We start from the raw sequence: 21,669 nt of genomic DNA, 5'->3' as shown, positions 1-21,669 counted from the left end.
TCCATGTTTTTGATCATCAGTCTGGCGTTGGGGCTTAACCAGATCTCATTGCTGGTTGTGGAAGGAACCAGCATAGGAATAATCATTTGTTTGTTGTTGCTTTCCACGATCATTCTCTTCGGATTAGTGATCCAGAGAGAAATCCAATGCAATCGATGGGTGACCTAATTGTATTTAGTCAATTCTAAAGTGCCTTAGGTGCTTTTAGCATGCTAAATCTGGGTTTGTCCATGTTAAAGTAATGAAAGAAAACCGAACCCCTAATAAAACAAGCCAAAGTTATAATTAAGTCCATACTGTCGAACAAGATAAATAAAAATTTCTCAACACCACCCTACTTGCAGGATATCTCGTCGTCTTCTTTTTTCTCTTGGCCTGAGCCCTCGGATGAGTACATTTACTTACAATATCAACTGAGAAATCCCCTTCAATGAGCTGTATGGGGAATACTGTTCAGCGTCCGATGTGCTTGGACCGCACAAGGACAGTGCACCGATGTCAAGTTCAAGCAACCACTCATGACAAGGGTGTGCCTTCCGGAGCAGGTGTGAAGTGCCGGGAATGTATCGCATAATGTCTGAACGGCTGGAGGAGTCAGTGCAGTACATTGGCTTATATTGAGACTCTTTAGACCTTCCTCATCATATCTATCTTTCATGGACTGCCATAACAAAGGCTTGTTCTTCACTCGGCTGTGGGCCAGCGAGTACATTGCCCGGTCTGTGATATTACGACAATAGTACAGATCGAGTGACCTCAAATGGAGGCATTTATTTGCCAAAGCGATCACACTATCATCTGCAATAAAGATTTTAAGAGGTCATCAGTCGATGCAAAACAGCCATGGTTAACTTCCATTCTTGAAATTGAAAAATAATGAACATGTTTGGTTCTTAAATCAACAAATTATGACTCGATTCGGTACCGTTACAAGGTCATGAATAATCTTTTCCAGGTAAGGAAAATTCTGTCAGATTTCTCTAAAACTTATGAAACAAAAAATGTGGGATCAGGGAATACCTGTTATGCGAACACAGCCACACAAGTCCACGCATCTGAGATCAGGGCATCCATAAGCTAAACTCATCACTCCTATATCACCAACATTATCACACCATCCCAGATTTAAAGATTGCAACATATTGCAGTTTCGTCCAATAGCCTGTGCATTTAACCGATTAAAGCGATTCGTTTTTAACCAGGAACAATAACTAGTCAGGGTCAGTTCATACCTGCAATGCCCGGTCAGTTGCGGCTTTAACACATCCACATAGATTTAATATTTTAAGTTTTCGACAAAAGTTAGTCAAATATTCAAGAGCTTCATCACTGAAAGACGTCCAGCCACTGATATTAAGCTTCGTAAGGTTAGGACAACCATGGGCCAATGCATACAACGAGCGGTCACTAAGCTTGAAACTTTTGCTTAAGTCCAGCTTCTGCAGATCATGGCAAAAGTTTGCAATAGTCTCGACAGCATTGTCTTCAAGCTGGGGATTCTCTTGACGCAGTATCAGAGTTTGCAATTTAGTGAATTTAGGAGCAAGAGATAGAACCAAGTTGTTCATGTTCCTTTTGCACCTGATGAAAGATTTCACACAATCAAGTTATAGCAAGTTGTGTATCGAGGAACAAAGACACACTGCTACAGCGTTCCAAATCATGCAAGTTTGCTGGTTTATCATAATTCAAACAAAAGTAACACACAAAGAAAGTAGTAGCGGAAATAGAAAAGCCATGGATCAAAGTCAAACTGAAAACGGAAATTTATGAGATTGACTAAGCAAGCTTTTAGGAAGACTGAAAACCCCTGAAAGTACTAAAAAACAGAGACTGAAGCAACTGTTGGTTCATTTTGATGATTAGCAGTGCAGACCAATTAGCGTATAGAGAACTTTAAGAGAGAATGGCCTAGGCCTTTTATACCCATCAGTTGGAGACAGTAGCAATTAAGAAAATTCGCAGTTCTTCAAGTAGGGGCCGATGTATATGAACAGCCTCTAGAATTGACATTATGCATAAAGAGCACTGATGTTTTCATCAAGAACATAGCATTAAGAAGAAGGTGAGGATAAAAGCCTTATTACTTGGAAGATATACTCTCCTTAAAGCTATAAAACAACCACGAAATAACAATCAATTATCTCACAACTCACAAGTATAGGCTGCAACTTAATCAAAACTACTAAAAGGTTTTACAAGAAAACTAATGTGTTTGCTCGTGCCAGAATTCATCAGATATATCAAAAGAAAATACTAGTAATAGTGAAAAAGAGCATATACCATGAGAGACTGAGTTGTGTGAGGCCCAAAAAATGGCATCCCTCCACCCACAACAAACACCGGAAGCAACAATAGCAGTCCGATCATCGACAAGAGACACTATTCTCAACAGCAGCTCCATAGGAATATCTTTCCACTCAGTGATCACAGCTCCCTCCATCTTAACTTCCACACCACTACTTCCGGCAGCAACCATCATCAGCTTCTCAAAGCTCGAGTTCAACTCTTCACTTCCCAACTTTGCTTTTGCTGTCATCTCGATCTTCTTCTCACCACCACCTTTACACAAACTTATATGTAAATGTTTTAAAATAGATAATGATCACCGTATTCCTTTAACAAAAAAGTGATACCCTAAATTCTTTGAACAACTCTAGATAGAACGACAGGTGTCTAGATTAGATAAACTGCATGTATCAAAACCTTAGATAAACTGCAGAAATGTGACAGAGGACCAAAAATCAAATTTATAAAATTTTTGGGTATTCTAAGGTGCGCCTTGGCCCAAACTAAAAACTTCACCTTTCTTTCTAGTTTTAGCTCTTCTGAGGACATAACAAAACAAGTTGTTGATAAGAAAGATTTCAACAAATTGGATATCAGAGCGATAATGATGGCCATAAAAAGAATTGTAGAAATGATCAGTGAAACGACAAAGGAACTAAAGAAGTCATTTTTAATCGATCGAACATAACATTTCTAACTAAAAATAACTTCACAAGTTCAGAAATTATGGTGTTTTTCAGCAAAATGATTAAAATTGAATCAGCTTGAGCTCAATTTTATTCAACAAAAAGGAATGGATGAAACAAAAACTAAAACAATAGGCAATCCCCAGAAAAACAAACCCAATTTAAAAGGAAAAGAGAGTGAAATTATGGAAGATTCAGGTTATGATCATACCTTTTCTTTGTTTTCTTTGGTTCTGCTTTGTTCTATGATCAATTCACTCGGGTGTCGTTTTGGTCTTGCCGAAAGAGAAAATATAAAGAAGCAAACGAAGGCTCGAGTTATTAATTATTAGGGTAAACTACACTTTTAATACGTAAACTATTATTTTTATTCAGTTTTGGTACCTAAAAGACGGATATAAATTGAAACATGAATTAAATATTAAGTATGACTTTGGAAAATATAAAATTTAAGTACCAAAAAGTAACAACATTAATAGTTTAGGTACCAAAAAGTAAGAAAAGAGGGAGAACGTCGGGGGAGAGAATTAGGGACGACTGAGGTGACACGTGTCATAAATCTATCGGCAATAACGTCATGGGACCCACTTGCCTTTTATGATGGACCTTAATTACATTATTATAATAGTAACGAAAGGAATCATCTCAAAGACTCCATTCTTATTTCTGAAAAAAATTAGGAAAGTTTCGAATAATAAATTTATAAAAAATAATTATGAATTTTTAGGAGGGAGGGAGGGGGAGAGAGGAGGAATCAATGTAGAAACTTACTTTATGTTTTTGTCTAAAACCGAAGCCGCGACAGAGGCAGAAAGCAAATGAAAAGGAACAACTTGTACTTTATTTTATTTTTGTTGTTATTATTAAGGTTAAACTACATCCATCATTCAATTATCAAATACTTTTATTTTGTTCATTTAATTTTAATTTTTTTATTGACACGTGTTTTTATATTATTAGTTCGATTTTTTAATAAAACTTGAAATTCAAACCTCGGTATTCCAAAAAATCATTACACATTTAACCAATACACCCAATTATGCCATTTGGATTTTTTCAAATTTGATGATCGAATATTTTGAAGATTAAAATATTTATTTTAATCATTAAAATGTATGTTTAATTCTATTAAGTTTTATTAAATTAAATGATAGTATAATTTGGTATTAAATTGAATATAGAAAAGTAGAATTTGAAGTTTAAGGATCAAATTGTAAATAAGGTGAAAGTGGAAGCTCTGTATATTGATTTTCCCAAAATAGATGTTAGTGAAAATTATGGAAATTTGTAGTATATGTTTCAAAACTATATGTCATTGAAAATATGAAATTAGTGATTAGTGTAATATACCAATTTCTTTGAAAATTAGTAATGAGAAATTCCATTTTTCTTCAATTTCTTTATGTAATCGATTAGTGTAATATACTCTAAGTTCACTATTTATGTGTTTAGTATGTAAAAAGTGGTATCTATGTGAAAATATTCTAATTGCAATGTATAAAAAGCTAAAATGAGCTAAATTTTACATATAAAATGAAATTTCAACGTTTTGTTATGCCAATGATAGAAATAATTATTTCCAAATTTTGATAATGATATAAAACGAGTCTTTAATTATTAGTTTAGTTCAGTACAATTGACATGATATAAAATTTATAATTTTTTTATATATATTATTTAAAAAAATTGTCCTATCAAAGAGGAGGATGTTAATATTTAGACTTTGATCTTGTCGAGGAAGATAAATGATTGTTGTTATTATACCATTGTGATGTTTGTCGATGATTTGATATATGAATATTCATAGACTATTAATAGACAAAGATGAATCAAACCTTGAAAATGTAAATTAATATATTTTTATTTTTATGTATTTTTATTAAAATCTGTTTAGTTCCCTGTAATTTTTTAATTTCGTCATATGTTAAAATTTTAGAAGTTTATTTTTTAATATAAAATTTTGTGTTTATCTCTACTAACAAACCATCAAACTAAATCTAATTAAATTCATCTAAATGCTTTGCTCTTGGACCATGCATTATTATAATTAAACACTATGCTAATTTTTTATGTTCTTATTAAGTATATTATGATATATTTCATTTGAATTTTAATTATTTTATTGTGTTTTTTGAAGTTCATTCAGTTTGTTTAATTATTTTCGTTTGATTTTGATAGTGTGTTTTAAATTTTTATTTTAGAGTTTATAAATTATTTCTTGACTTTTATCAATGTAAAATTTTTTATTTTTGAAATCGTAAGATGGTGACACATAAGCTTGAGTTATTTAAGTATTTGATAAAGTATGTTTATTTTTGACATACTTTATTAAAATAGGAAAATATAAAACAATCAAATAAAAATTAATATATTTTTAATAACATCAAATTAAAATTAAAATTAAAATAATTTAATATTATAATTTTAATACTTTATATGTTAATTTATATAAAAGTATTTATTACAACTTATTTCATACTGTATAAATGTAGAAAATATTTTAATAAATCTAAATCCAGTCCAATTATTTGATATTTTCAAATCGGATGGAAATAAATAGATTATAACCACATCCCATCAGTCGCACGCTATAATCAGGGTGGTGGTGGATGCATGATGCGGTACGGGTCTTTCTTTTTTCTTACACTTACTAACCATGCTGTTCTTATTGTCTTTCTTAGCTGTTCTTTTGTTTTATAGTATGTGTCATTGCCGTGCCATGTAATCCTCCACCAAAACGAAAAGAAAAGCTTGTCTTATCCGACACTGCCTCTTGAATTGGACACGGAAAGTAGACTAGGTTCATTTCCTTCATGCATGGTCGACATGGTTTGCATAATATGAGAGCTATATATAGGGCAACATGATTGTGCACCGTCACATTCTTTTGCAAGTAGGGGTTTATAAAAGATATGACACCACTAATCATATTTGTAATTAATCACAATCACTTTTGCATTCGTTTTTCAAGTAACGAATCTTATTCAAACATGTCTAATTATATTTTATGGATTAAAAGCATTTGTAATTATACGAAAGTATAATTATCCTAATAAGTAAGTTGGAGTTTCACGTAAAGTATTGAATATTCGCTCTCTCTTTTGTCCCTATATCCTTTCACGTAAATTTGAGCAGTTAGGGTTTGGAGTATATATAACTTTAACGGTTAACCATACTCTTTTTCTTTGACTATGATTAGGAGTTTTAACGAGACTCAATTCGGGATTAAATTCTATATTTAATGAATAAATCAAATTTGTTGAATATAATTTTTTTTGAATCTATAATTTCATTCATGCCCATGACTGTTAAAACTCATTCTCACTTTTAGCGAGTATTTAAGAATGTAAGTTCAAAACCATTAAATGACTTAAGTGATTAAAAAGAATAGTATAAACTACTTCAAATACCACTCATGTTTATGTTCGGGATCGAAAATGCCACTGACGTTTCAATTTTGCCAATTTTAACACGGACGTTTATGTTCACTGCAATTTTGCCACTCCGCCGTTAATCCGATAATGACACGATGACATGACGTTCCAATGCCATGATAGCGATGACATGGACGACTTTTTTAAAGTTTTTTAGTCCATGTAGGATCGTTGTTGGCATTTGATTGGTATTTTGTGTGATATAAATACCTAATTTATAACTCTAACCTTAAATTACCTGATTTGCTTCCTTTCTCCTTTTTTTTTCAACAGCAGAAGAAATAGGAAGAAGGAAGAAGAAGGAAGAAGAAGTTCACCGGTGAAAGAAGCAGAATAATGGAGCAATACCTTGTATATCCAGTCTGTGGGTGTGGATATCCGGCTTAATTGAGGACATCATGGTCCAATGATAATCCCGAGAGAAGATTTTTTGGCTGCAAAAACTATGGGAGTTTGGTTCTACTTGGTTGTCGATTTTTCTGCTGGTTTGACCCTCCAATGACTCCACGAGCACGTGTTGTTCTTGTGGGATTGTTGAAGAAAATCAAAGCAACTGAAATTAGACGGAGGAATGAGAGAATTGTTTGTAGTGTTATTTTTATTTAGGGTTTATATTAGGTTGGTATGTAAACCATTGATGTTACAACAATGGTGATGGTGATAAAATTTTAGGGTGGAATTTGTGATGTTACTACTTTTGGTTTGTAATGGGACGAAAAATTGAGGGTGAAAATTTTAGGATTAACGGGTTGGTGCTTTTTAAAAATGATGGTGCTTGTTATATGGTTTTGTAAAATTAACTGCCGAGCTTTGCTTGTTAAAAGAACTTGGTGCTTTTATGCTTACAGTTTTTTTATCTTTAAAATGTTAAACATGAATGATAAACAAAATAAATTTCATTCAATTAGAGTTGTGGTTGATAATCAACACATGTGTACAAAAACATAAAGTGCACATAAGCACTTAAGTTAAAACAATATCAACCTATAAAACCCAGCAAAATATGAAACAAAATATCAATGTGAATAAACATGTGTTCAAAAGACAGTTAATAAACTTAAGTATTCAATCTAAAATATCAACCCAAGTATCTAAGTTCTGAAATCATCCAAATAAAGTTGGAGAATAGCAACTGATAACATCCTTGGTCGTTTTACAAAAATAGTTCCACAGTCTTATTGGGAAGTATGGGTTATAGTGGTTAACTGGCTTAATTGTTGGTTGGCAGTCACATCTTCTTGTGAGGGTGGCATCCATCTAACTGTCATTACAATTTCTGTTTGCAGGTTGGTTGGATAAAAATATGTGGCCTGGAGTAGGAATAAAGACAAATGGAGGCTCAGCTTGTGATAATGATGGTGGTTGTGATGTTGCAGCTTGTGATGATGGTGTTTGTGATGTTGCAGCCTTTGATGATGGTGTAATCCTTGTTGTAGTTCTTCTCCTAACCTGTAGTCATAAGTGTACCAAAATCTCAAAACATAATTGTAATTGTGATATAAGGTTAAAAAAGAATAAGAAATATATACATGTAGTTTTCTCCGGATGTGCCTTGATTCAACTCTTCTTTTGTTGGTTTCCCTTTTTGAGTTGAAATTAGGTCGCATAAGTGGCATGTTGCCTCCAACTATCCCTTTGCAGGTCCTTTGGTTGTGTCTCGGTTGACCACACTTGGAGAAATACATCATCAGACCTTTCTTGCTCATTGTAGCATGAGAATTTGTAGGCTCATTTGCTTCCTTTCTCCTCTTTTTTTAGGTCTTCCTGGTGGTCTTCTAATTGTTGGTGGTATAACTGGTTCACAAGTGGTGCCAGTTATCCACTGATTGGGGCCTCTCATGGGTTGAATGAAGTGACTATAAATTTCTCGCTGAGTGGTTACAAAATAAGAGTTCTGAACATAAGCTTCAGGCCTTTGATTATTTAACACCATTACAGAAACAACATGTATGCACGGGATTCCTATCCATGAAAGAAATAAAAGTGGTTAAATTAATAAAGTAAATGAGAACAATATTGTAACATAAGATACTTGATACAAACCAGTGAGATCCCACTTCCTACATGAGCAAGAATGATTTTCTAAATCAATAGCATGCTGGTTAGATGGTCCAGCAGACACTTGATATTTTTAACCTCATGCTTGTGTAGGCCAACACCTACACATAAAAATGAATCAAGAATAAATAACTTAAAGTTATAATTGGAAACAAACTTAACAGTACATACACATTAGTAAGAATAAATAGTTTAACAATACCTAGTGGACTGTTGAATTGCAAGTTCAATTTTCTTTTGGATTCTTGTACACAAACTTCCAGTATACTTGTTTGCAACTTCCTTTTCTTGGCAATATTTTCCATTATCTTGGTCCTAATCATCTCCATTAAAGTCAAAATTGGTTTATCGTGAGCTTCCAGAATCATCTTGTAACAAAACAAAAAAATGGCTTAGAATCATATTGTAATATAATCATATTTAAATAATTTTATTCATTTTACCTTGTTAAAACACTCAGACAAATTGTTGAGTAGCATGTATGATTTACTCCTTGGGGAGAAATTAGATTTAGACCATTGGGCAAGGTCTTTTGCATTCAACCAATCAAAGACTGGTTTTGATAATGCTTTCAGTTCATCTATTGCATCTTCAAACTCTTTTTTGTAGGTAGCTCTAGCTACCTTCCACAGTGCATCCTTTAAGTTCTTTCCTTTGAATTGAGCATTATTCTTAAAGTTGGAGTACAAGTGTCTCATACAAATCCTATGCTCAGCATTAGGTAAAACATGCATCATTGCCTCAACCAGTCCCTAAAAAACAAGACACAAAGTATTAGAAAAATTGTTCATAATATAAATGAATAATTAATTAAAGGGTAAATCAAAATTACCTTTTGCTTGTCTGACATAAATGTGATATTATGGGAGGTTTCAATCTCCAAATCAGTTGTCAACAGTAAAAGAAACCAAGTCCAAGATGATTCATTTTCACTCTCAACAATAACATAAGCAATTGGATAGATGTTGTCATTACCATCAATACCAACAGCAGCCAAAAGAGTACCTCCGTAATAACCCTTAAGGTGACAACCATCAATGATAATTATAGGTCTACAACCTTTGAAACCTTCTTTGCATGCTTGTAAACATATGTACATTCTTTCAAACACCCTATTATCCAATTTTAGAATGGTTGTGCTTCCAGGATTAGAAGACCCCATTTCTCCAAGATAATCATATATCTTTGAGTATTGACCCTTGTGACTCCAAAGAACCATATCAAGAGCTAAGTGCTTAGCTCTCAAGAATTTACTCAATGACACTTTATGCAAATGATCTTCTAATACATCTTTGTCTTAAAGCTGTAATTGGGTACTGAGGATTAGCCCTAAAATTTTCAAGATATGTTTTAGCCATCCACTTATAGGTTGCATTTTTATTTTGAAAACCTATCAAACAATTATGATATCATACATAAGACTTAATCTTCCATGAGGTTTTTTTTTTCATCTTTTCGATCAACCCTTGATGCCCAAATATACCACGATCACCCTTCTTTGCAAACAACATGCACCCTAACACTGTCAGTTCTTTTGAATCTGATATCAACCCTATTCTTAATCACATACTTCCTGACAACCTCTTTGAACTTCAACTTATCACCAAAAATCATTCCAACTTAAAACTGTGGGTTTTCCATATCAGTTTCATCGTTAAACTCAGTACATCTATGTTTTCCTCGACTATCAGAGTCAGACTCAGAATCAGATTCATTTTCAGTATGCAATGATTCTAATCCATCAGTTTCATTTTCATCATTCAAAGATGCATTAATATTTCCCTCGTCTCTATTGTTTAACCCATTAAAATCTCTTTCAAAATCTACTCCCATATGTACCTCATGTACAGACCCCTATTCCTTACTCACATCATTTTCACTATATTCAAAACCACTTACAGAAGAATTAGTGTCATCAACAACATATTATGTATCTTCTTCAGAGTTTAACTCAGTCGTGAATGTTTCATAAGTTTCATGAGTTTCATGCATTTCAGTTATAACAGTTTCATGAGTTTCAGTTGCATTATGATATTTGGTTTTAGTGGTTTCGTTTGAAAAGTTTGCTTCATTTCCTTCTATGTACAAATGAATGTGCCTATTCCTGGGCATATCTTCTAACATGCTAATGATATCACAATCTGTTCTTAATGTGTTGAGTTAATCGAATGACGAAATTGGCCAAGAGGGGGGTGAATTGGCAATAAAAATTTTGTGGAAGCTTTTGCAGAAAATTGAAAGTAATTGCACAGCGATTTACAGTGGTTCGACTTTCTCAAACAAAGTCTACATCCACTACCTTAGATATCCACACTAAGGATTTTCCAACAAATTCACTAATTTGTTCTTTCTTTTGAGGCCAAAGAGATAACCTTACAATTCCCTCAAGAGTATACCCCAACTCTTGAGAACACTCTTTTCTCAAAGAGAAGATTACAAATTTGCAAACTTACAAGAAAATCTCACAAGGTAAGATGTTTGCACAATTCTAGAACAAAGAAAAGAACACTCAAAGATGAATACAATTGAGCACAAAAAGTGTTCTTGAAAGAAAAATGAATATTGAATGAAAATGGGCTTGAAATGCTCAAACTTGAGGTTTGATGCTTTCTCTTTGATTCTCTCTTGATTCTAGTTGCTTGATGTTTCTTATTTTGATCAATGGCTTCTAAGCTGCTTAAATACACCTTGGATCACTTCTGAACGTTGGGGATAATTAGAGAAGATATTATAGCCGTTTTAGTGTGAAAACATTTAATAAACAGCTTAGAGCGTGGGGGGAATCGGTTCCCTCTCATAGGGAATCGGTTCCCTAAGTATAAAATTCAAATATTTCGACCGTTGAACAGGGGGGAATCGGTACCCCCTTGGGGGGAATCGGTTCCCTCCGAGCATTCTGGAAATCTCGGAGCCAAACCATTCAGGGGGGAATCGGTTCCTCCTATGGGGGGAATCGGTTCCCTCTGAGCAATCTGGAATTTTGGCTTTGAATTGGTTCGAAATACTTTGTAAAATTATTTTGAAATTGTTTTATGATTAAAACTTAATTTTACACTTAAGTAAGGATCAAAAATGATTTTTGAAATATTTGGAGTAATGTTTTGATATTCGAATAGTTATATCGAATATACTTAGAAAATCATTTGGAAAATCTTAAAATCCATTTAACTTAATTTGTTATATCGAAATATTAAAATGTTTCAACAATCTCCCCCTTTTTGATATAACAAAACATTTTAGTAATTTAAGATTTTTGAAATCAAGTTTTGAAATTACTCCCTCTTACTTTAACACTTCTTAAATTTATCATGTAAAACATTTACATTTAAAACTTATTCTTCTCCCCCTTTTTGTTAAATCAAAAAGACATTGTAAAACAAGGTTTTGAAAATCATTTAGCCAATTGATTTATTAATTATAAGCTTAAGCTGCTAAGATCACAATCAAAAGAGAGGTTAGCCATTAATTTCATAAATCAATATTCATAAATAATGTGATATGGCAAAATTGGTCATATTGCTAATGATAATGTAAATGATGCAAAAATGAATAAAACACCAAACATATAATTTCACACTATCCATAAATCCAAAATCCAACAAAATCAAACAATTCAAAATGTTGAGACAATATTCATTTTGTTCAAAGTTTTAAAGCTAAACATAAATCAAGCATCCGGATCGGTAGGAGGAAAACGGGCTCGCATAGCGGCCATCTCGTGTGTGAGTTCATTGATACGAGAGTTGGTTGATTCATTGTTTGCACGCATCTCCCGAAGAATCTCTAATTGTTGAGCTCCCATTGTGGATAAATGAGACTCTATAGAGGAAAAGCGCGAGTCCATGGTAGCGTATCGGAAATCGAATGTCTCCATAAAGGATTGAAAATATGGAGGCATTTGATGCGTTTGTTGTGCTTGTTCCTCGGGCTGCTCTTCGGGTTGTTCAGGTTCTTCTTCAGCTTCATCAATATCCCTCATTAATTGTTCAAACTCAGGATCTTCGTCAGCTTCGGGTGGAGCTTGTGAAGAACTAGCTCCCGGAGTAGAAGAACGAACCCATTCACCGGTTTCTTTGTCCTTTACCCATCCCGCTCTCGTTAAGGAAAGAAGATTTATTTGTTTCTTAAGAGGAAAAATGGCATCTAGACCGACTCTAAGCCCAGCTTTGGAAAACAGATTACTCAAAAAGCAACCGTAAACTAGAGATGAACAGTGTTTCTTGTTAGGAACAAGATTTACGGTTTCAACAATTTCAGCAAAAATAATCTGTGGTAGGTTAATTTTAATACGGTTTTCAAAACAATGTAACCACCAAAGATCCAAAGCTCTAAGTGTAGAATAACGACCTCCGGATGGTCGAAACCACCAAGAAATCATTAGATGAAGAAAACGCTCATGTAGGTCTAAGACACTCGTACTATCCCTTCTTTATAACGAGAACCTAAAATTTGTTTTCATTCGAAATACCATCATTATCTAATCCAAATGTATTGGCTATATATGCGGATCAATATATAAGAATTGTCCTAGAAGGTAGGAACGAATTCCTATGGTTTCGGTTTCAGCTTGGTTTTTAACACATACGGCATTAGAGTAGAATATACGAACAAGTTGATGGTAAACGATGGGTTCAAGATCAAATAGTTTATCAAATTTCAATTCTTGTAAAATGGGAAGATATTTAAAATCGATAGCTAACATAGCTTGACGAGAAGGAATACGTTCTTCCCGGATTTTGTAAGAATCGAAATATTGATAATACCAATATCGGTGATTTCTAGACCCAGGATGATTAAAACACGAATTTTGGATAGTCAAGTTAGGATCAGTGGGATTGGGATTAGAAATTGGAATAGAAGGAGGATTTGGAGGTGGATTTGGTTGACGACTAGAACGACTAGATGAAGACCTAGGACGTTTAGGATTTGACATGGTGAAGGAAATCGGAATAGATAGAATAACCTGCAATTTTAAAACAAATGTATGCAATTCAATTAATCCCAAAACTCAAATGAGTCCTCAATATTTCAAGATTCTCTAAATCAATCCTAATGGGCAAAGTTTTTGAAATTTTTTGAAAAATATGGTTTTGAGAAACAATATATGTATAGTTTTTCATAACACAATATTTTAATCAAAACACAATAATTTGAAAATAACATTTTTTTTTTATTTCGAAAATTTAAAAAATTTTTGAAAAATTCTTGTGTTTTTGATGAAATTAGTTGTAACATCTAGTTTCTAATCACTAAATAATCAATGCCCGATCACTATTTCAACCTAGAACTAATTGAAACTAATCCTATCAAAAATAATGAAATAAGAGTTTAGAAAAATTTACCTTGAAATATGAAGATTGAGGGGATTTAGATGTTGTTTGCACGATTTTAATGATTCCAACAGGTTTGGAAGATGATTTATGAAGCAAATTCTGATTAATATCGTTGATTTGAGGCAAAAATGGAGATTTGAGGGATTTAGAGGGAAGAAACGGCGAAGAGAGAATAATAGGGGTTTTGAGATTTGGGGTTGTTCTGCCCGATTTTAGCAGAACCCCAGGGGGTATCGATTCCCCTGTGGGGGGAATCGGTTCCCCTTCAAAGGGGGAATCGGTTCCCTCAGGGGGATCGATTCCCTCTGCACCAAAATGCTAAAATCCGATTTTTTAAGCACAAAATGCTAAATTAATCTTTTCTAGGTATTGGCAACTCAGATCAAAAATTAATTATGTTCAAATAATTAATTAATCTTTAATAGATTTTGAACATAAAATTAATTTTTACTAAAATCACAAACTCCCCCTAACTAATAGCAAGAATGCAATCAAAAATTATTATTATAGCATTTTTCAAGATTTATTAAAAGTGCTAAAATTATTTTAACACTAAGTGAAGATAGGTTGGTCAAACCTAATTCTCTCCTAAGTGTCCAAAATCTTTCCTTGTCTAAGGGTTTTGTAAAGATCCGCTAATTGGTGCAAAGTATCAACAAATTCTAGAACTACATCTTCCTTAGTGACATGGTCTAATGAAGTGATGTCTTATTTCAATGTGCTTAGTTCTAGAGTGTTGGATGGGATTTTTAGTGAGACAAATAGCACTAGTATTGTCACACTTGATAGGAAGGTACCTACTTCAATTCCATAATCAAAAGGTTGTTGTTTCATCCATAAAACTTGTGCCAGCAACTACCAACTGAAATGTATTCGGCTTCAGTGGTAGATAATGCAACACAATTTTGTTTCTTTGAAAACCAAAATCAGCATATTTCCAAGGAATTGGCAAGTACCGGAGGTGCTTTTCCTATCTAATTTGCATCCTCCATAATCCGCATCAGAAAAATGCAAGCTAAAGCTAGAGTCTCTAGGATACCAAAGTCCTAAACTAGAGTGTCCTTAAGGTATCTAAAGATTCTCTTAAAGCTAGTAATGTGATTCCTTAGGACATGATTGAAATCTAGCACATAAGCAAACACTAAACATAATGTCCGGTCTACTTGCAGTTAGATAAAGCAAAGAGCCAATCATTGACCTATATAATTTAACATCTACACATTTACCTCCTTCATCTAAGTCAAGCTTTGTTGAAGAGTTCATTGGAGTGTCATGAGGTTTCCCATTTTCCAGTCCAAACTTCTTGAGCATATCTTTGACGTACTTAGCTTGATTAATGAAGATGCCATCTTTTCTTTGCTTGATTTGGAGTCCCAAGAAAAACGAGAGCTCCCCCATCATGCTCATCTCAAACTCACTTTGCATTAGCTTAGAAAATTCTTGACAAAGAACATCATAGTAGAACCAAATATTATATCATCAACATAATTTGAACTACTAATAAATCTTTACCTTTTCTCTTTAAAATAATGTAGTCAACCTTTCCTTTTAAAAACCTTTTTCAATTAAAAAATTTGACAATCTTTCATACCAAGCTCTAGGAGCTGTTTTAAACCATAAAGAGCTTTTGTCAATTTTAAAACATGATCCGGAAAATTTGAATCTTCAAAACCTGGAGGTTGTTCCACGTACTTCTTCTTTTATAAAACCATTTAAAATGCACTTTTAACATCCATTTGATATAATTTAAATTCATTGAAACATGCAAAGCCAATACATTCTAATTGCTTCCATCCTAGCTACGGGAGCGTATGTTTCATCATAGTCTATGCCTTCTTCTTGAGTATAGCCTTGAGCAACAAGTCTAGCCTTGTTCCTCACTATATTACCACTTTCATCAAGTTTATTTCTAAAAACCCATCTAGTACCTACAGTAGATTTATTACTAGGCCTTTCAACTAATGTCCATACTTTACTTCTCTCAAATTGATTTAATTCTTCTTGCATAGCCATAATCCATGTTCATCTTTTAATGCTTCTTTTATGTTCTTAGGCTCTATGCATGAAATAAATGCAACATAATTACAGATATTTCTAAGAGAAGATCGAGTAGTTACCCCTTTTGATGGATCACCTATAATTTCACCATCCTTGACATAGTTGTACTCTCTTGGAAAAGATACTTCCCCTTTCTTCAATGGTTGGATTCTCGAGGGATCATGAGTTTCCTCATCTTTTGTTTCTTCCTTTGATGATGATTCTCCAACGTCATATCTAACGTCATTTGCTACAATACCTACATCATCATTAACAGAAGAATCCTTCCTCGGAAGGGGATTATCATCGAAACATGTATAGACTCTTCTACAACTAAAGTTCTTTTATTAAATACACGATAAGCTTTAGAGTTTAAGGAATAACCCAGAAAAATTCCTTCATCACTTTTAGCATCAAATTTACCAAGATTTTCTTTACCGTTATTTAAAACAAAACATTTACATCCAAAAGGATGAAATAGCTAATGTTAGGCTTTTTATTTTGAGAATTTCATATGGAGTTTTCTTTAAAATTGGCCTAATCATTACTCGATTTATAACATAACAAGCTGTATTTGTGGCTTCCGCCCAAAATATTTTGGCAAATTATTTCACAAAGCATGGTTCTAGCCATTTCTTCTAAAGTTCGATTTTTTCCTCTCAACAACTCCATTTTGTTGAGGAGTTATAGGTGCTGAAAAATTGTGGCTAATACCATTAGAATTACAAAACTCAATAAATCCAAGATTTTCAAATTCAGTTCCATGATCACTTCTAACACTATGATAGAGTAACCTTTCATTTTGGATTATTTTTGAAAATGTGATGAAATTTTCTAATGCTTCATCTTTAGTACTTAAGAATAGAACCCAAGTGTATCTAGAATAGTCATCTACCAAGACAAATGCATATTGTTTTCCTCCCAAGCTAGTAGTTCTAGTTGGCCCAAAAGATCTAAATGGATCAATTGTAATACTCTACTAGTTGATACATCATTAATAGATTTAAAAGAAACTCGTTTTTGTTTCCTTTGGCACAAGCATCACAGATTTTATCATTATCAATTTAAGCTTAGGCAACCCTCGAACTAAATCACCTTGAATTAGCCGTTGCAAAACACTCATACTAGCATGTCCTAGTCTCCTATGCCATAACCAACTATCATGCTCATCTTAGCAACTAGGCATAAATTAGTCATATCAATAGAATCTAAATGCACCATGTAAATGTTTCCTATTCTATGACCAACAAGCATAATCCGATTAGATGCAATGTCAATGACTTTACAACCATTAATTTCAAATAGGACATTGAATCCTTTATCGCATAATTGACTAATACCAATAGATTATGCTTTAATCCATTCACATATAAACATTCTTAATTTGTATGGAAGAGGTATTACCTATTGTACCAATACCTTCAATGTAACCTTTTGAATTGTCTCCAAAAGTCACTTCTCCTCCATTTTTGGCGTTAAGCTCAATGAACCGGCTTTTGTCTCCGGTCATATGTCTTGAGCATCCACTATCAAGGTACCATGAATTTGAATTTGTTTCCCGTGCCTTGTAGCAATGCTCCTTTCCCTACAAACATAGATTAATTTTTGATTTTTGGTACCCAAATTCTTTTGGGTCCATATTCATTAGTTTCCAAAATCCTAGTTCCCTTAGGTATCCATTTTGTAGGATATCTTTATCTTTAGTAGTAATGAGTCCTTTAGGACCCATACTTCTAAATATTTACCATTTAAGGTTCGTTGAGGATTTCTATGATTGTAGTTTCTAAAATCTTTTCTAACAAAGTGGATTTGAATTTTCTCCTTTTTCAAAACGTTTTGTTCCAACTTTATCAAAAGAGATTTTAAGATCATCAATTTTCTTTTGATGATCATCATTGACCTTTGAAAGTAAATTTTGCAAATCTAAATTTTTCTTTTCAAACTCTTCTAGTTTGATTTGCAAATCTTTAATTTTACTTTCAAGATCATTGTTGGTTTTGGATATGAGTTTATTTTCATTTTTCAACTTTGAAACATCATTTTTATATTTTAAAATAATTTCTCATAATCCGAAGCCAACCCATTATATTCCTCTAATAGCTCATCATAAGATAAATCATCAAAATCAGATGAGTTAGAGGTTACCTTAGAATCTTCCCCGAATGCCATCAAGCACAAGTTTGCTACTTCTTGTTCTTTCTTCATCGGAACCTTCTTCATCGCTCCATGTAGCCACATGAGCCTTGTGCTTATTCTTTGATTGACCCTTTTTCTTCAATTGTGGGCAATCATTTTGACATGCCCCGGCTTTTTGCTTCATAGCAATGATTGGGTCCTTCTCTTTTGGTTCATTTTTGAGGCCTTCGTTTCGTTTGAATTTTCTTCCTTGGTAAGGTCTCATCATTTTTCTGAACCGTTTGGCAAACAATGCCATTTCCTCGTCATCATCATCATTAGAAATCACTCTCATCTTTTGTGGATTTGAGAGCAACTCCAATGTTTTTCTTCTTCTCCTTTGGTGTCTCTTCAACTTATCAAGGTTCACCTCATCTTCAAGCATCATCTCATGAGTGAGGAGTGAACCGATAAGTTCTTCAAGAGTTAAGGACGATAGGTCCTTAGACTCGATGATTGTCGTCTTCTTTGATTGCCATGATTTTGGGAGGGAGTAGACTAACTCCTCACAAGCTTTTCATTTGAGATGATCTCTCCATATGATTTGAGACCATTGACAATCGTTGAAAATCTATCCGTCATAGCTTTGATGTCTTCATTTGGTTTCATCCTGAAATTTCATAGCTATGCGTTAGAATACTAATTTTTGATTTCTTTACCTCATCGGTACCTTCATGTGTGACTTGAAGCTTGTCCCATATTTCTTTGGCGGTTGTACACGATGAAACTCTTCCGTATTCATCTGGTCCAAGAGCACAAAAGATAATATGGATGGCTTTGGAGTTGAGCTGGAACATTTTTGTATCTCCTTCACTCCACAACCTTGGATGAGTGATAGGCTTAATGTATCCTTCTTCTACGGCATTCCATGCTCCCATGTCACTTGCTTGAATGAAGTACATCATTCTATCTTCCAATAGGCGTAGTTAGCTCCATTGAAGAAAGGAGGCTTGTTGACGGGCATAGAATCGAGACCGGAGTCGAAGTTTGAAGCGGAGGCCATTGATGACTTTAACAATCGATATAACTCTTCCCGAATCGACTCAAGAGGCGATAAAACCTTCAAATGAGTTAGGCTCTGATGCCAATTGTTGAGTTAATCGAATGACAAAATTGGCCAAGAGGGGGGTGAATTGGCAATAAAATTTGTGGAAGCTTTTGCAGAAAATTGAAAGTAATTGCACAGCGATTTACAGTGGTTCGACTTTCTCAAACAAAGTCTACATCCACTACCTTAGCTATCCACACTAAGGATTTTCCAACAATTCACTAATTTGTTCTTTCTTTGAGGCCAAAGAGATAACCTTACAATTCCCTCAAGAGTATACCCCAACTCTTGAGAACACTCTTTTCTCAAAGAGAAGATTACAAATTTGCAAACTTACAAGAAAACCTCACAAGGTAAGATGTTTGCACAATTCTAGAACAAAGAAAAGAACACTCAAAGATGAATACAATTGAGCACAAAAAGTGTTCTTGAAAGCAAAATGAATATTGAATGAAAATGGGCTTGAAATGCTCAAACTTGAGGTTTGATGCTTTCTCTTTGATTCTCTCTTGATTCTAGTTGCTTGATGTTTCTTATTTTTGATCAATGGCTTCTAAGCTTGCTTAAATACACCTTGGATCACTTCTGAACGTTAGGGATAATTAGAGAAGATATTATAGCCGTTTTAGTGTGAAAACATTTAATAAAACAGCTTAGAGCGTGGGGGGAATCGGTTCCCTCTCATAGGGAATCGGTTCCCTAAGTGTAAAATTCAAATATTTCGACCGTTGAACAGGGGGGAATCGGTACCCCCTTGGGGGGAATCGGTTCCCTCTGAGCATTCTGGAAATCTCGGAGCCAAACCATTCAGGGGGGAATCGGTTCCTCCTATGGGGGGAATCGGTTCCCTCTGAGCAATCTGGAATTTTGGCTTTGAATTGGTTCGAAATACTTTGTAAAATTATTTTGAAATTGTTTTATGATTAAAACTTAATTTTACACTTAAGTAAGGATCAAAAATGATTTTTGAAATATTTGGAGTAATGTTTTGATATTCGAATAGTTATATCGAATATACTTAGAAAATCATTTGGAAAATCTTAAAATCCATTTAACTTAATTTGTTATATCGAAATATTAAAATGTTTCAACATAATGGCTTAACAGTAAATTTAGGCCCAGATTGTTTCTGAAACAAATGCCACAAACTAGAATAACCTAACTCTTCCACAATATCATACATTTCAAGCATTGACATACTGTCTACATGGCACATATCAATAAAACTTACATCCTTTCCAGTGTATTTAAAACCAGATGAATTTACCATAAAGCCACCATGGTGAATAACAATTGTGAAATATTCAGATTCTCTACCTGTCAAAACTCATTAAAAAATATGTCAACATTAAAAATTTACTTTACAATACTTGTGGTCCCCTTACACTACTTTTAGAACACTGATAGCAAATATGTAAAACTAGTGTATGGGCCATCATTAACTTGTAAAAAAAATAAAATTTAGGACCACCATTGATGACAACTTTAGAACAATTAATCATACAAGCAGCAAATTTGATGCAACAACCACCGACCATAAAAAGTTTAAAAATAGTCAACATCCAACAATATACATTTATATGGATAAATTATTCATTCAATACAGTCATACGCACCGACATAAAAATTATGTGGGAAAGCAACAACAATCATATTTTATTGCTGGTATAAAACGCTAAAAAACCCAATAAAAAAACCCGAAATACCAAAAAGCATCCCAACAAAAAAACAAAATCCATAATTATCATATTTTATCACAAACCTATAAAAAACCTAAGAAATAAAACCCTATTTAAGTTACATAATTAACGAAGAAAACAACAAATAGTTAGAAATAGAGTGTTTTCATCAAAAAAACCTAAAAGTATTTCAAAAAATCCCTAAAAGTATTTCGAAAAAAATCTTAAAAAGCATTTGCTTTTCAAACGCCATTACCATATTTCATGCTCGTCATTCCTTTGGATCGTAAAAATTGTTTCTCCATTTTGCTTTTGCAGTGACAGATGAAATGAAGGAAATCTTTTTCAGTGATAGAGAATTTTTAGACTCTTTTAGAATACAAATGAACGAAATGAATGAAAACTTCTGGTTTATTCATCTGATGGGTTGTATTTGGGAAACTAACACAAAGGTTTAATTTTGTTTTGGAATACTAATGAATTGTTTAATGGGTTTTGGGAATAATAAAACACAAAACTATAAAACTACACCGTTTTAGGAATACAAATAGTCATTTACAAAACTCCGTCGTTTTAATAAACCGTCCATGTCATCGCCGTCACGGCATTTGAACGCCATGTCATCGTGCCGTTAACGGATTAACGACGGAGTGGCAAAATTGCAGTGAAAATAAACGTTCGTGATAAAATTGGCAAAATTGAAACATCAGTGGCATTTTCAATCCGAGCATAAAGATGAGTGGTATTTGACATAGTTTACCCAAAAGAATATTGATCTCCTTTAAGGTCTTGAGTTCGAGCGGTTGTAATATAAGGTGTGTGTACAATATCAATGACTAAAAAAATTATGAATAAATACTATCTTATAATTACTCCATGCTATTAAATAAAAATAAATGTACACGCTACTCATTTTGTTTGCGAGTGATG

At 33.5% G+C, this 21,669-nt stretch overlaps 1 pseudogene; it reads right to left on the bottom strand.

Annotated features, from left to right (window-relative positions):
* Positions 1–239: 239 nt before the first annotated feature.
* On the bottom strand, positions 240–2,728 carry LOC120130036 (annotated as a pseudogene).
* Between the last annotated feature and the right edge of the window lie 18,941 nt (positions 2,729–21,669).

This window comes from Hibiscus syriacus, unplaced genomic scaffold (genome assembly GCF_006381635.1).
Source record: "Hibiscus syriacus cultivar Baekdansim isolate YM2019G1 unplaced genomic scaffold, ASM638163v2 tig00110505_pilon, whole genome shotgun sequence".
In the NCBI taxonomy this organism is placed as follows: Eukaryota; Viridiplantae; Streptophyta; class Magnoliopsida; order Malvales; family Malvaceae; genus Hibiscus; species Hibiscus syriacus.
This window is presented reverse-complemented; position numbering and strand designations above follow the sequence as displayed.